Genomic DNA, 14,663 nt, shown 5'->3' with positions numbered 1-14,663 from the left:
CCGACGACGCTTGGAATGAAGTCACGCAGTCGTGTATGAAATGAAGGCGTTTGTAAAAGGTTGCTCAGTGAAATTGTTGAAGTTCACTGCAATTATAAAAATGATATTCAAAGATTTGTCTTATAGCAATAACCGGAGGCATCGAAGGTGTTGATGTAGATATTCAGACTTTGTTAAAACTCTTAGTAACGAATGAAGAGCTGCAGGAAATGGAATGCCATACGTCCCTAGAAAATGAAGTCTCCGATCATGTTCCCGTGCGAAAGTTAAGTGTTAAAACCACTGTCTATTTGTGCCATGCATGGAGTTGTTAGAAGAGAACGATGAAGATTACGAGCGAGTGAGTGCTGTAAAACATGACAGTAATCGCAAATTTTGCACAATATGTAAACATAGAGGCCAAACAAGGGAATCCTCCCATTGATCACGAAATTTCGCTTATCCCGACAGTGTTGCCATATTTTTCTAAGCAGATTATAGTACAAAGGCGTAAAAATTATAGTATTTTTAAAAAATATATAGTACAGGAACATTTTTCGTCTTGAATCCTTTAAAATTATAGTATTTTTGTATATTTGGCGTAAAATTATAGTATTTAACATTTTTCGCGAAATCAAAATTACAGTATTATACTATAATTATAGTACGGTTGGCATCACTGTATCCCGGCCATGTCCATAACGTATCCCCCGCGATTAACGGAACAATATTGCAAGGCATTCTCTTGCTCAATGCCCCTACGACGAAGTCTCGAACAACACAGTAATGTTGTACAGTGGAACCTCGATTATCCGAACCTCAATTATCCAGATTATTAAAAACAAACACAAATTTTACAAATTACGGATTGTCATGCAATAAAGCAGCACTAGTGAGTCAACTGATATGAGTCAGTAACCGGCCATTTCTATATAGGGATATTGGACGTTTGATTTCGTGATTTAAATATTTATTTTGAAAATTATCGATATGCTATCGAAAAGAAAGCGTATTGTACTATCATTATAAGACAAAGTAGATATAATCAATGCTTTTAAATGAGGTGACTTAGAACATTTTTGTCTAATGGATATGGCATGGCGTTGACACCCAACAATCTGTATATAACAAAACCAAAGTGAAAAAATTTTGCAGTTTACTAATTGTATAATGTCAGATGGTGGCAGCTTAGAGCGTAGTTATGAAACAATCACAAAATGAATAAGTCAAAGAGTTTATTTTCATGTGGTTCATTCAAAAGTGATCATCTGGTCCATTATTCTGTGAAAAGGTGAGATTTTTTAACATAAGACTGAATGGAGGTTCAAAAATCAAAGCAAGACTGGGTTGGCTCAAAAAATTTAAATGGGGACATTTTATTAGAGAACTGGAAATTCACGGAGAAAGCCTTTCAGCTGACATTTTTATAGACATGTTAAAGGTGTTTTTGGAGAAAGAAGAATATGACAAAAGTTAATGCTGATGAGACAGGTTTAAATTGGAAAAAATTACCTAAAAAATCTTTAGCCAGATTTAAACCAGATTGATGAAATGTTTGCCACTCAATTTCTTCCACCAAATGTCATGTCTGTAATATGGATCAATATATAGCTAGCAGAGGAAAAAAAAATGAAGAAACAAGAAAATTAATTTAAAAGGCTTCCTACACGGCAGCAGAAAGTTGGGATTCTTTAGATGTGTCAACTTTGAAAAAATCATAGAACAAAATTTTGAAAAGACTTGGTAAGTTCCAGTAATGCAGTAGAAAAGGAGACGTCACGAAAGCAGTAGCACATATTTCAATGTGTGCCCAATGCAACCCAGAAGTTGTCACTAGAGTGGTTAAATTGTGATACGAACGATCCTGGATTCACAAATATTGAATGATGACGAAATCATTAAGGGATTATCTGCCTCAAAGGAACAAGAGCAAGAAGACGAAGAGGAGATTCCCGAGGGGGAAATATTGGTCCTTCACATTCTGAAGCATTTCAATGGGTAGATGTCACCATGAAGTGGTTTGAGAGCGAAGAAGTATGTAACTCAAGACAACTTATGTGTCTTAAAAATTTGTATTCAGAATTTGGCAGCTTCGAAAAGGAAAGCTTTCTGGCTCTATGATGCCGTGATCAATAGGCGGCACATACAAATTTCGCGAGTTAGCTTGTCCGACTTTAAACTCAAATTACTAGCCACTGTCGATTGATTTGCATAATCTAAAAAATTAAACACACAGTGACATCTGTTTGAACAATTATGAAATACTAAGCCACAAATTATCGGTATTACAGCGATTTTAGTAAGAAATTTGCTCTACATTCAACGTGTCGTTAAAAATCTGCAGCCTGTCAGATACTGCCATAGTAATATTGTGAGATATAGAAAAGGTTAAGCAAAATAATTGAATTTGTTACTAAGAAATGATTTAAAATTCAAGCTATATAGAGTTGTTGATATAAATGTACTTTTTTCGATTATCCGGATTACCTTCATCCCCAAATAGTCGATGGCTCTGCTAGTATATGATGAATACATTAAATGCAATCTGGTTAATAAATATATTTTTTTGAATTTGGAAACAAGGAAACTTACTTGTATTTAATAATGAGTCTATGCATAGGCTGCAGGCGATGGTTGGGAGTCAAAATTTATTATCAGCATATAAATCTCAATTCACAATTGCGCCCCTCGAAACCATTGCATTTAATCGCAGGTACCTGCAAAAGATCAATACCAAGTCATGAATAAAATAAACAGCAAATAGTCAAGAACACTGTAATCAATTTAAACGCTTATCAAGTATTCTCTGAAATATGAGCCGGCATGACATGATTCAATCAATAATTTATAGGATCACCAAGTAGTAATGTGTATTATTTGCGCAAATGCAACATTCAACTATGAATGTGTCATGTTATATATTTCAGCAAAATAATGGAAAGAAATTTTAGATGTAGGTAACTATCACAATAAATATTCACACCAGTGGCGTGCACTCCACTCTGGATGTAGAACATCCCCAGAAATACACAACAAAATAAATTGTATCTGTTCATTAAAACATGAATGACATAATTTTTTTAATAATCAACAATAACTATGTCACAATATGTAACAATTATTAGCACGACTAAAAATAAAATATAATATAATTTTTGTGTTGGCAAAAATGAACCACCAGCAAATTTACCTATTCTGAAGAGATATTTTCAAAACTGGCAATACAGAACGACATGTGGCAACATCATTGTTTATCCGCAATATCATGCATAATTTATTCCAACGTTTTAAACGAAACTGAACCAAACAAACCAAACTGGTTTGTCAGATGATGATCAGATTTCAGCAGTTTAATGAAAATTTCCCAGGAATGCGATTTTCGACAACTAATTAGTCATGCACAGTACTTAAAATTAATTCAATATTGTATTTGTCTCTATAACACATTTATTTAAATATCAACTTGTCATAAAAATTCAATCTGCATAGCTCATTGTCTACATGAACAAATAAGTTTAATTGTCATATTCTATTTAGCATCTCAGTTTTTCTTAATCCTATCAATATTATAATTTTCATACGCAATGTCACGAAAATGGCAGATACGCAATATCCGTACCTATGAAAATAATTAATGAATATCATTTTAGGATAGGTCCGGTCCTGTCTTGACAATAATGTCATTTTGACAAATTGTCCTAGTCAGAAGTGTCAGAAAAAAGTAGTTTGACCGTTTGATAGATAGTCAGATTCTTGCGGGAACAGATACACAAATGTCAAATTTCAAACTATTTCCAATTCACTTACTACACATGCGCAACTTTTCAAAAATGAGTTGTCAATCGGCCAGAAACTTTTGCTAGAACATACTTTTTGTTTGCTACTGTCAATATCGCAACAAATACTTAATAGAGCTTAATAAATAATAGAGCTGATGTAATATTTTAATCAAACTTACAAAGCAATATTAAATAAGGTAATAATATTTTGGTTAATATACGTAATAAAGAATGTTTTTTTTATACTTTTTACAGACATTGTGACATTTCTGTTATAAACAATTAGGTTATGTTGTCATTTTAATTTTTATGAATTAGGCCCTAGTTTGGTTTGACCAGGGCAGGTTTGATAAATTGGACCCATCTAATTAATCGAACTGTCATTATATTAATGATTCCTATTAATAATAATGTCAACTATAATACCCCATTTACACGTGCATGGATTTACTGCTAACACTGAAATGGACGTGTAAACACATATTATTATTATTGTGCAAGTTGCAAGATTGCATGCATGGATCAAAAAAGTTCCGAATTAGTACTTGCATGCCGGATACACATGTGCAGTAGAACGATAGTGGCGAACCTGCAGGAAGAAATATGAACTACACCACACAAAACACACATATTTCAGATACAACATTTCACGGTGAAATGATGTGATTCGGTGAACTATGTACGACTGCCATAGAGCTTGTGAAACACTGGCTTTATTGCATGAAAAGTTCGATGGTAGTTAAATGTCAAGACTTTGCCGACTTTAATTAACCATCAAGATCGTGATTTGACATCGCTGGATTTATTTTTCTTTGATTATGCAAGTGCCTATGCCAACAACCCGCAAACTTTTGAGATGCTTAAGTGCCACCGCCGTATCTTATAATCGTCAACTTATAATTCCGCAAGCTATTAAGTGTCATTATTACGCAAAATATTTTTAACAAATTACAATAGTAATATACTTTGCATGGACATTAGCAAAGATAGTATATAGTATACTGTGGCATCACAGCAATCTCTCCATGGCCACCCATAACTTTTGATACCAATAAATAGGTTAAGTTTCATGTGATATCACAGTCGCACAAAAGATGCAAGATTTCTCACGAAAACGCATGTAGCATTGACGACTTCTCACGAAGGGTGAAACATGTATGCCAACTAAAACATTTTACCGTGGCACAGTTCGCTGTGAGCTTTCTTATCGAAAAGAGATGTCTGTATACTATATCGAGGGTATACTGACAACGCATTATTTCAGTTTTTGCTGTTTTTCTGTTTTAAATGACAAAATGTATATAATTTTACGCTCTACGTCCTGGTAAAAGCACAAAGGCATAGGATATAATGGTGAGAAAATAGAAACATTATTAAATCATATTGTTATTTTTTTATTCTGATAGAAAGCATGATAATGACCTAATGCATTCTGTGTATACAAAATACAGGACTTGTAACATGTCGTATATTGTGTTTGCCATAAAGGTTAGTCTTTATAATGTAGAAAAAATGTTTTTAAATCATAAAAAAATCTATGTGGGAGAACGCTTTGAAAAAAAATTGACATCCTTTTTGCGATTATCTCAGAACTTGTTTTAATGAGTTAATGCTTTCTGTCAGTATACCCTCGATATGGTCTTCAATTTTATTAGATTCAAAACAAACATTAATTCAATCTTCATAGCTGATTTTGGCAAAATTCATGAATTTAAGAATGATAACCTAACCTAACAAAATAAATAATCCAGTATATTGGCTATTATCAAAATTTATTTGCTGCTGGCTTCCTGTAAAGTATAAACTGACAAGACCCATGTTTTATTTAGACATGAATTTTATGTCAGTAGGTACTATACGACCCAAAGAGGTTGGACAGTCTTTAATATACGGCCATATATTTCCAATACAAGATTTCACGACAAAGTGTAATACGGCGAACTGCATACATACAAGTTTCCGGACATGAAAAACGCCATGCCACTAAGTAGTTACTTTAGAACTGTTTTGCAAACAGAATGCTTTAGTAACACATTATCTGGAATCCAGAAATATAACTAAACGGTGTTATGCTATTATGTAGTTAGAATAAATCTGCTGGACTCCTTCAGCTCATCTTCATACAGTTTGGATCCATCTCAATTGAAGGTTTCCATCAACATCTTTGGCCGATACATAAATTATTATAATTTGCCTGGACTATGAAAAATTTTCCTCTGTGTGAATTTTGTCAGCTGTGTCAGTAATGTAAATGTGAAAACTTTTCAACTATTCAGTTTCACAGACCCAATCATTGCCAAAATCAGCCACAAAAAAGCTACATGAATACACCTTCTAAGAATAAGAAACTTCTGTCGCTTATGTTCACTAAGTAATCACACTTTTTATTGTATTACTTCAACTGTTATAGTATTATTTACTAATACAATATGTTTGGGCAGTGCCGGTTAAAGTGGCCATAGCTGTGAGGCCCCGGAACCAGAAATACAATTTCAAATAATTCACAAAAACCCTTGCAGTAAAGGAATGCGCAAATGTATGAATGAGGTTCTCTAGTATTTAGAATTTGGGATCACAATTTCAAAATGTTCAAATTGCTTTAAGAAATGTTCTCAATAGACCTGCAACTAAGTTGCCAAGATGTAAGACCATTAATTGTCTACATTGTCACAAAATAAAATTATTTGGGAAACACCATTGGCCAGAATCGATTGAGTTCACCTGTCCAATAAAGCCTGAAATATTAAAAATAATGGATTTTGGTGAAATAAAAAGTGATTTTGCAACCAAAAAAGAGTATGATTTAAAAACTAAATTTCAGGATCTCTTCAATGATAAATTTAGCCCTGTGTTTAGGAAAGAAGCGTGAAGTATATAAATCATAATAATTTTACTATGCAATGTTCCATAACTTAAAACATAAAATATAAACCACGCAGCACTGCAACTTTTTTAATTTACAAAAACTTAAATAAAGAGGCGACATTCGACTATCGGCGACATCAGATTTTATGTAGAAACAATATCAATATCATTTACCATCTAATCAAAATCATTTAGCGCAAATAAAAAGCATATAGGCATCCATACTTTAAAATATTGTTGATATTGATGATTCCTAGTAAAAGTAAACTTTATAGGCCAGGGCTATTTAACTGACTTCTATCAATCTTTGAGAATCATAACCCCAAATTTATATAAAATTCTGTTATTCATTGGATAAATATGTTGCAAAGCTTTAATAGAAAAAATAATGGAAACACAAGTTGTTTCTTGCGATTTTTTGCAATTGGCACCAGGATCATTACTTAAAAGATTGGCTGGTTATGGTAACACAATTAATGAAGCGTAAGCCTTTTCTAAAAATTCAAAAATCATGATCCTTAACTAGGGTATTTCAAACTTATAGCATGTTTACACACGCATGGATTTACTGGCGGCAGTACGTATTGTTGCAAACATAAATATAATAAAATGCAAATATAAATACATAGTATCAAAGAATTTCGCAAGACTGCATGCATTAGTGAAAAAGTTTAGAGGCTTCTCAATTTTTACGCGATAGTTGCAACTAGCATGGCGTATGCGCAGTAGAACATAGTGACGAACCTGCTGGAAAAATACAAATTACACCGCGCAAAGCATTTTCACATTTACCAATTTTCACAACCTGTCAAATAGCACTATACAATGACAATGGTCTCGCTTACGCTTGAAGAATGAGATCGGCACTTTTGCGAAAATTTGGAATAGGTAGGTAGACTATCCTCCACGTAACCTTGCCACATTGTACACAGTGACAAGGATTTGTGTGTATACGCATCCGTATAAATGTACTAGTAAAAGCCGGGCACTCGATTGGTATAATTGTATTAGTAAATTCCAAGCACTCAATTGGTTTATTCACGTTTTCATTCAAAAACATATATTCCAAATGGCAAGGTTACGTGACGGAGACTGTACCTATTATATTGTTATTACTGATGTCAACAGTAACATTTTCAGAATATTGTTGGTTTGGTATCTTACCTTAACTCTGTTATTGGAAATAAAGATAAAAGTGTTGGCAATAAATTTGTAATAAAGTTGTATTTCTTGTAATCTTAAAGATAAATAAATAGATATACAAGATGTGACAATAGTGTAATGAAAAATACTAGCGGAAATAAGAGAATCGCTGGAATGGACAATTAAAAAATAAGCAGGTGCAAATACGTGAGAATAATCTCGCAGTGGTTCGATACCTTACAACTGACGTGGTTTAAAAGTAGACTGGTCGGGGTGGATTAAAAGCATATTGAAATAAGTATTGACATTTTGCAAGGATATAAATAATCGACAAGACAAAATGCAACTATCGATGTAATTAACACATTCAATAATTATTTTTATACGATAATGGCCACCTTAATGTCGATGTGTGACTACTAAAGGACAAGATAAATAATAAAACGTTTATAATATTAATTCGATTTGTAAGTGTGGGTTAAAAACACTTTAAAACGATATTTTCAATGTTTTCTCCAATGACCAAGCCCGTTGTGAGGTAAACATTCCACGATAAATCAGGTGAGAAATTGCAATGTTGAAAGATAAAATTATACTTACGCCTCGGTTTTCTATTTTCCTGTGCACTTAAAATCTATCTTAAATTTAAAACATGATTTAATAATCGTATTTAGATACGAAAACCAAGCGCATCGCCTGCGGCCACCATTGTCATGATCAGTGTTGCCAATAGGCCAATTCAGTGTTGCCAAGTCAAAATTTAAAATTTCAGTAGATTTTGACAAAAAAAATCAGTAGATTAATAATAACAGTAGATTTTGGTAAATGCAATATAATATTATTAGATATGATTTTAAAATATGGAGGGAACTCAGATAACGACTTTCATGCACTTCATATTATAAATAAACTAAAAACTAAACTATTATATAAATTAAATTAAATATTAAATTAAATTAAAAAAACTATAAATATAAACTAAAATAACAATAATAAAACTATTCAGTAGACATGACCCCTTTGTAAACTTTTGAATAATGCCTCTTGTTACAATTATTGTTAATCTTCGTTAAATTTTATTTGTTGATATTGTGTCATAAGGCACCGCTCTCGTCCATAGCGCGCGGACCAAAATTATAGTACAAATACTATAATTAGTTATAGTACGGTTGGCAGCACTTGATTGACGTCATATTGGCGGGGACCAGTGCTGCCATATGTTTGTCCCCGAATTATAGTACGCAGACAAAAATTATAGTGGGTACCGACTGGTTGAATGGCCGATACTTTTCTTCATTTCCAAAAAATTACACGTAGAGTGATTAACGAGAGCTTTTTTTTTAGATAAATTATTACCAGCAAAATCAAGTAATGTGCGACATTTTCCTGCAAGACAAAATATTCAGAAATTCTTATTGGTAAAATCAAGCGATTCTGTTTCAACTCAGGGTCAAGGGCTTTTTTTATCTCTCCCAACAACTTTAGTCTTGTATTTTTTCATCTAGGTAAGAAAAAGTATAACCAACTTTTTTGCGAAATTTAAAAATTATTGTACCCTATTTTCAGACCTATCGGAATCCACACACGCACTCTAACGCGCGTACACACAACGTTTTTTTTTACTATTCTTTGCATCTGTACAATGACATTAATGTCATTGCATCTGTAGCTCTTTTACGGTAAGTTTTTATTTATTTTTGCAAAGTTTTTGGGTCTGAAAAATGAATTTCATTTTAATAAATGTCTATGAATAAAACTCACCATAGATAATATACGTAAAAATCTCAGCTTGCATAATATGGCTACATTTTGACAGCTGTTTTGATGTTTGATGTTTTGCCGTTTGCGACAATTACTGTCAACAAAAACTTGTAGTTTGTACTATTTTTACAACGTATCAAGCAGTATTGCCTTAATAAAATGGCAAGAACCAAAGCTTCAGTTATTGTAAAAGGTAAAGGAAACTATGATCTTCATTTTAATGTAATTTATATTACGTATCATCGTTAAATCAACCATTCAAAACATTGTTACGAAATTGAAATTATGAAAATCTTTCATAATTTCAAATGTTTTTTTCAGCATCCCTACCCTACGAAGGCAGCTTTACGGAATAAGTGGGGTGTTTGTCTGTGTGGCTTGGTGTTCCATCCTCTTAGGGTAATGTGTCCATGAACGATTAATTAATTGGATGATCATACTGATACCGCCTAAACCATGGCAGCCTCAGAGGATCCAAGGCCGTGAGGCCTGAATCATCATTTGGCGGATTCATGCAAACATGAGCAGATCGACTACGACACAGGAATTTCTAGCCCGTAAGTTTAGATGTATGAAAATTTATAGTCACCCTTTTGCAACTTCAACAAATAGAATCATTCTAGCCCTTAATGTATGTAAAATCCTGCATTTTTTTATACCTACATTAATTCTAGAAGCAAGCGAAGTAAAACCTAGCGTCATTATAAATTTTATACTTATTCAATTTTAACCCTTTTACTCCCAGCTGATTTAGCCTAGCATATCGTCGGTGTTTTGTAAAAAAGGCGAATCAACCATTTTGGTGAAATCGAGATTTTAATGAAAATACAATATGTACCCCACTAGCTTTGTTGTGTAAAAACGGCGAATTTTTATCTCCACAGGAAAGTACTTAAAAACGATAATCGACTAAAATTAAGTTAATTAAAATTACGAAATAAAAAGCAAATGTGACATATTAGGCCTTTTGAAATATTATATAATAATACCTATTATAATGACAGTATTCTTTCTAAGCTTTATTATAAACTTGTTAGATATTTATAATCATCTACAGGTAAATAACAAATAAATGTCAAAAGCTAAAAATCCTCCTCCTGTAAAGTAGCATTTTGGTTAATTCGCCCTTTTTACAAAACACCGACGATATGTGAAAACTCCCAAGCGTTTTTTGCCAAAAAATCGTCAATTTATGTATTTTAAAATATTTATTTATCGGAGGACAGGGGAGTGACAGCATGAAGCGTACAGTTTTTAAATTATTGACAAAAATATAAATATTAAGAAATGTACAAAATAGCGAATTGTACAAAAGTAGAATATACAATAGTCGAGAACCATCTGTAATCTATATTTATTTTGATATATGTACTGAATAGTTTTCATTTGTCTCCTGAACACTTTCTGTGCACATAGCAAATATCATTGAGAGCTTTGCTGCTATAAGTATCTGGACTCAGCTCTATCATCTATTCTAATATTTTGTCACCACTTTCACAATTATTCTTCAACCAATGACTCGTCTCTAATTGTGACCATGTTCGGACCACTATACTCCAGTTAATATCACTTTGTTAATTATTTGTCTATTTTCTTTCAGCATCAAATAAATTGGATGGAACCAAGCGGAAGCGGAAAACATTGGCAATGGCTTCAGACATGGAGTCAGATTGTGAAGAAACTGAAGCCGACCGAGCAGTGGTCCTAGATGTGATGGATGACAATGGCAACGCTTCATTGAATGACTAATGCTCTAGACAGACTCGATAATTCGGATGATAATCTTTTGCCTTTAACTAATGATGAGAGTTTACATAAAATCATTGAATATTTTAATGCCAACAGCAGTGCTACAAACGACACTGCCAAAAAGATGACAAAAGCTTTAAATGTAATATAGACATCTTGAACGATACTTCCTTTGATAAAAATAAATGTAATGCAGAATCTGATGGCTTTAATGTGAAATCAAGTATGTTTAAAAATAAAGCTAAAGGAAAGGGGAAAAAAGTAGTAATTCTGTTGAATATGGGAAAATGGATTCTGAGAATGATGATAATAAGAGTCCAGTGAATGAAAATATTAAGGGAACAGAAAAGGAAAACTTGAAACCAAAAAAACTGAAAACACAGAATCAGTGAATGTTATGGTGGATACCGGTAAAAAGCAAGAGGTAGACAAACCAATCAGGGTATCTAACGAGGTAGTGCATGCGTACTGCTCGACACTGTATCCTGAGTGTCGCGTAGCCTCTCCTATTCAATACCTATCTCCACCTCCACGTGGTGAATCCTGGAAGCCTGAGCAACTACACCTAAGATCAAGTAGTCAACCCTGGTGGAAAGTGTGGTCAGGACTAACGGAGAAGGAAGAAATGGCCCTCTGAAAAAGGGGTTGAGTGTGGGGATAACAACCCCACCTTGTAAAAATCCAACTGTTACGAATCCTCAACCAAAACCTCGGAAACCAGCACCATCTCCACGACGACCTCGCAAACGAAACATTGACTTGATTTTTGGTACATGGAACACACAAACACTGTATAGAAGGGGAGCCCTTAAGGAACTGGTTTCAACGCAGAAACAGAAGATCAAGATGACCTAATAAAAGATACTTTCTACAGTAAATTAGAAGATGTCTATGATAAAGCTCCCTCAAAAATCGGCAAAGAACAAATATACCACGGAACAATAGGCAAAAACAGTCTACACAATGAGAGCAATAATAACGGAATTCTGATCATAGACTTTGCTATATCCAAAAACATGGTTATAGGCTCGACCCAGTTCCCTAGAAAAGACATACAAGTGGAGATGGACCTTTCCTGATGGCAAACATCATAATCAAATCGATCATGTACTGATCGACAAAAGGAGTGCCTCTAGTGTAATAAAGGTCCGAAGCTATAGAGGCGCCAATTGAGACTCTGACCATTATCTACTGTGCATGTCTTATAGATGCCGTATAACATGTAGAAAAACAGAAAAGCACCAACGAGCGCCACAAATAAATATCTACAGCCTTGAAGACCCAGAAGTTATATGCCAATATCAGGACTCTCTAACCGACAATCTTCCTGAATCTGATGCAGCAATCTCCACTGAAGATGCCTGGAACATCAAAAATGCTAGCGCACTCTCAGCTGAAAAGAGTATAGGCAGTAGCCCTAGAAGAACCAGAAGTAACTGGTTTGACGAAGACTGCTCAGCAGCCATACAGAAAAGAAATGAAGATAGACGAATATACTTAGACAGACCAATGAGAGAAAAAAGAGCTAAGTATGAGCAGTCGCGAAGAGAGGCCATCAAGACTATAACAACAAAGAAGCGAGCATACCTAAACGCAACAGTGCTTACACATCGAATGACTTGGATGAAACGTCTCCCGAGTGTCTCTTTTTTGAACATTTTTTAAATAGTGATATTATGGTAAAAATTGTAAACCAAACAAACACTTTTTTTAACTTTACGTACAATGTGACCAACCTTGGACCAAAATCGCGGTCACACAATTGGGAAGATACTTCTGTGCCGGAACTCTATACGTTTTTTGCCGTATCCATGCTGGTGACAAGAAATAAGCGCACGTCAATAGAAGAGCGTTGGAGTACCAACCCGTACTTGCACACAGATATTTTTGATAACAATGCCCAGGGATCGTTACCAGCTTATTTTACAGATGCTGCATTTTTCTGATCCCAATGTAACCACAACCACCCCAGACAGACTCGCTAAAATTAGATTACTATTGGAACACACGAGAAAGATATTCAGAGAGTCAATGATAACCACACCAGAATCTGTGTATCAACGAATCCATAATAGTATTTAAAGGTAGATTGATTTTTAAGCAGTTTATTCCATCTAAACGCCATCGCTTTGGAATAAAAATGTTCGTCCTGTGTGATGTTCTCATTGGATACATTATAGACTTCATTATTTATTGTGGAGAAGGGACCGATATAGAGGACACACACAATTTGGGAATTTCTGGTGCGGTCGTCACGACACTGCTAAATGACTATATCGGCAAAGGTCATACACTGTGGTGTGATAACTGGTACTCCAGTCCGGCGCTATTTAAATTTCTCCATGCTAATATGACCAATGCATGTGGAACGGTTAGGAAAAACCGAAAAGAGATGCCGGATTTTAAAAAATTGAAAAAGGGAGAGACTGAGGCTAAGTGCAACAGTCCCCTTTTAGCTCTAAAATGGCATGACAGAAGAGACATTCACATGCTGACCACGCTTCACAACGAATCTTTTTGGCCAACAGGAAAAATAAACTTTAGGACTGGTGAGCTCATTCAAAAACCCAAATGTGTCATTGACTACAACAAAAATATGGGCACAGTTGACAAAGCCGACATGATGCTTAGTAGCTTGTCGTGCATGCGTAAGTCCATTAAATGGTATAAGAAAGTGGCATTCCATATGATAGATTTATATTTATTAAATTCATTTTATTTGTATAAATTTATAACAGGACGTATACAAACATTGGGTGAGTTTCAGCTTACCGTGATTAAACAATTAGTGGATAAATATAAAGTGAACCCTTCAAATACACCCCAACCTAGACCGTCAACAAGCGATGGTCCAATTAGACTATTGCCGAAAACCGCTACACAACACTTGCCAGAGCTACTTCCGCCGACTAGAAATACCAATAAGCCTCGACGTCGATGTCATGTATGTGGCAATTCGAAGAAAAACAATAAAAAAAAACATTTTCCTGTTTTGTTTGCGTAGCTTGTGATGTAGGATTATGTTTGAACCCATGCTATAAAATATACCACTCTACAAAACATTTTTAAAACTGTTTTTGTGTGTGTTTAAGTGTTAAGTTTTGTAAAAAATAAACTTAAGATTTAATTATTAAATGTGTCAATCAAAAATAATTAATGTGAATTCCTCACCCAAAAGGGGCATATGTAGGCCCATATCGTCGGTCTATCTTGTAAACCTCGTAAATCCAAATCAACTAATTGTTCAGGAGACAATAAAAACTGTCTAATTTTGGTTTTAAATGGAATTTCGAAATTTCAAAAATCCATTTGGTTACTTTTTAAATCAGCAACTGTATTCAGTAATTATTTTTAATAAATTTTCATTATACTTATTAAAAATAGCCT

At 34.1% G+C, this 14,663-nt stretch overlaps 1 protein-coding gene and 1 long non-coding RNA gene across 2 annotated transcripts in view; one reads left to right on the top strand and one right to left on the bottom strand.

Moving 5' to 3' along the window:
• Positions 1–8,485, bottom strand: part of LOC147079973 (F-box/WD repeat-containing protein 7-like) — a 38,574-nt gene extending 30,089 nt beyond the window's left edge. The window contains exons 1-2 of the mRNA XM_085947380.1: positions 8,367–8,485; positions 2,572–2,696 (exon numbers count right to left, since the gene is read on the bottom strand). The gene's annotated coding sequence lies outside the window, so the exon portion shown is untranslated. The remainder of the gene's footprint in view (positions 1–2,571; positions 2,697–8,366) is intronic.
• A 1,111-nt stretch (positions 8,486–9,596) lies between these two features.
• Positions 9,597–14,235, top strand: LOC147079972 (uncharacterized). Its single transcript, XR_015070663.1, has 3 exons — positions 9,597–9,720; positions 9,849–10,084; positions 11,128–14,235. It is a non-coding gene; the product is annotated as an uncharacterized LOC147079972 (long non-coding RNA).
• The last annotated feature ends 428 nt before the right edge of the window (positions 14,236–14,663 follow it).

Source organism: Rhyacophila brunnea, unplaced genomic scaffold, assembly GCF_057557595.1.
Source record: "Rhyacophila brunnea isolate RB1 unplaced genomic scaffold, BYU_Rbru_1.0 scaffold_1, whole genome shotgun sequence".
Lineage (NCBI taxonomy): Eukaryota > Metazoa > Arthropoda > Insecta > Trichoptera > Rhyacophilidae > Rhyacophila > Rhyacophila brunnea.
Note: the sequence above shows the minus strand (reverse complement) of the source record. Positions and strands in the feature narration are given on the sequence as shown.